This window comes from Bos grunniens, chromosome 19 (assembly GCF_055505025.1).
Source record: "Bos grunniens cultivar Pamir isolate PY7600 chromosome 19, Bosgru_T2T1.0, whole genome shotgun sequence".
Lineage (NCBI taxonomy): Eukaryota > Metazoa > Chordata > Mammalia > Artiodactyla > Bovidae > Bos > Bos grunniens.
In genome coordinates, this window is record NC_141183.1 from 39,411,361 (window position 1) to 39,414,080 (window position 2,720).

Genomic DNA, 2,720 nt, shown 5'->3' on the forward strand with positions numbered 1-2,720 from the left:
GCCATGGAGTGAGGAGCTGGCATAAGGATAGGGTGGGCTTCTCAGGGATGAGGTCTCTCCACAGGGAAAAGGAAAATAGGAGAAAGCCACAGTCAGTATTGCTTTGAGGTCTGAGAGAGCAATGCTGATGTGGATGAGGAGGGTGTGGATGAGACCATAGAGGACAGAGAGCACCCAACACAAGATGAGGAGTGAAACAGCCCGGAGAATGGACAGCTTCATCCAGGGCACCTGTAGTGGGGGTAATGCAGGTGTCTTCAAATGGCTCACAGGCAGCAGGTCCCCAAGAGCATGTCAGAGCTCAAGACCAAGAGTGTGCTAGAGAGTCCCCTTTCCAGGCAACAACTGGGTATGTTATGAAAGACTGGAATGGTGGCACTGTGGTCCTATGGTCAGATAAGTTGAAGACTTTGATCCTGCAAAATTTTAGTATTAGTGTTAACATGACCTTATTTATTGCCAAGGTTGATGAGGTCTGGGGACACTGGTTACACATAGGTGTGTTTTCCTCATCACAGAGGTATGAGCTCATATTAAGCTGGATCTATGCTCTCATGGGGTTTCCAAGGCGGCTCAGTGATAAAGAATCCAGCTGCCAGTGCAGGAGACTCAGGTTCAGTCCCTGGGTCGGGAAGATTCCCTGAAGAAGGAAATGGCAACCTGCTCCAGTGTTCTTGCCTGGCAAATCCCATGGCCAGAGGAGCCTGGCGGGTTACAGTCCATGGGGGTGGTAAAAGGATCAGACACGACTTAGTGACTAAATAATGAGTGTCCCTTTTTCACTCCTGTGTTCTCCATAGGATAATGCCTCGGACACGAGTTGAAGCAATCTCCACTTCAATGCCCAGATTACCTCATGCCAACCTCTGGAAGGCTTTCCCTAAGAGGAGTCTTCCCAGTGCCCCATGCATGGCCTTGATCCTCAGGCTATAGATGAAAGGGTTCATCATGGGGGTCACCACAGCATACATCAGTGGGGCTACTGAATCCTTCATGTAGTGGGTTTTGAGGGGCTGCAGATATACCATACCAAGTGTCCCACAGAAGAGGGAGACCACAGCCAAGTGGGAGGCACGGGTGGAGAAAGCTTTGTGCTTCCCAGACGCTGAAGGTATCTGGAGGATGGTGCTGACAATCCAGACATAGGACATGGTCATTAACCCTCAAGGGGTGAGGAAGATGAAGCAGCCTGTGACAATTAACACTGTGTGAGTGATGTGAATGTTAGAACAGGCGAGCCTCAGTAGGACGTCCATCTCACAGAAGATGTAGCGGATCCTCCAGGACCTCAGAAGGTCACCTTGGTCATGAGGAGGGTGTGATGAGGCCACAGAGGACAGAGAGGGCCCAACACAAGGTGAGGAGTGAAATGAGAGCCCAGAGCTCATGGCTGTGGTGTAGCGGAGGGGGCGGCAGATGACCACACAGCGGTCAAATGCCATCGTGGCCAGGATGAGGTTGTCCAAAGCCACCAAGGAGACCAGGAAATAGAGCTGAGTCACACACCCTCCGTATGAGATGGCTTTGTTCTGAGACTGAAGGTTTACCACCATCTTGGGGCTCTTGTTGGTGATGAAGAAGAGGTCTGTGAAGCAGAAGTTGGCCAGGAAGAAATACATGGGAGTATGCAGGCGGGAGTCAGAGCCGATGGCCAGAATGATGAGCACATTTCCCACCACTGTGACCAGGTACATGAACAGGAACATCCAAAACAGGACCCGCTGCTGCTCAGGATTCTGTGAGATCCCCAGGAGGAGGAACTCTGAGACACCACTCCGGTTGTCTCCATGCATTTCTCCAACTGTCTGCAACATCAGCACCAACAAATGTTTGTTAACTAAGTTACTTCTATTAAACAAGGGCATTCACATACACAAAATCAACTATTCTCTTGGAATTAAAATATCTTGAATTAAATTTTATAATATTTTAATACAGATTTTCAACAAGGTAATACAGGCATAAACATATAGCATGGACAATGTGTAACTTCTAGTCATTCCAACAACAATTTCTCAGTTCAGTTCACTTCAGTCACTCAGTCGTGTACCACTCGTTGTGACCCCATGGATTGCAGCACGCCAGGCTTCCCTGTCCATCACCAACTCTCAGAGCTTACTCAAACTCATGTCCATTGAGTCCGTGCTGCCATCCAGCCATCTCATCCTCTGTGGTCCTCTTCTTCTCCTGCCCCCAATCCCTCCCAGCATCAGAGTCTTTTCCAATGGGTCAAGTCTTCGCATGAGGTGGCCAAAGTATTGGAGTTTCAGCTTTAGCATCATTCCTTCCAAAGAACACCCAGGACTGATCTCCTTTAGAATGGACTGGTTGGATCTCCTTGCAGTCCAAGAGACTTTCAAGAGTCTTCTCCAACACCACAGTTCAAAAGCATCAATTCTTCGGTGCTCAGCTTTCTTCACAGTCCAACGCTCACATCCATACATGACTACTGGAAAAACCATAGCCTTGACTAGCCTGATATTACAGATATATAATAGCAGAAAAGAAGAAGAGTTTCGCTCACTCATATTCCTCCCTTAGAAACAATAATTTGGACAAAAAGTGCCTTTGTGGGAGCTTTGAAATCTAGGTAAGAGATTATGAGACCCCAGTGGAGTCAAGTTCAAAGAGGGCTCTTTTGAGAAGACAAGACTGTGCCCAGCTGGCAGACTTGCAGACAGGAGTCCTATATTCAGGCCTGGAAAAAGCCCTGTGGATTC

The 2,720-nt window shown here is 48.3% G+C and overlaps 1 pseudogene across 1 annotated transcript; it reads right to left on the reverse strand.

Moving 5' to 3' along the window:
* Positions 1 to 432: 432 nt before the first annotated feature.
* On the reverse strand, positions 433 to 1,909 carry LOC147352305 (olfactory receptor 1D2-like; annotated as a pseudogene). Its single transcript, XR_015148071.1, has one exon. The product of XR_015148071.1 is annotated as an olfactory receptor 1D2-like (transcript).
* Between the last annotated feature and the right edge of the window lie 811 nt (positions 1,910 to 2,720).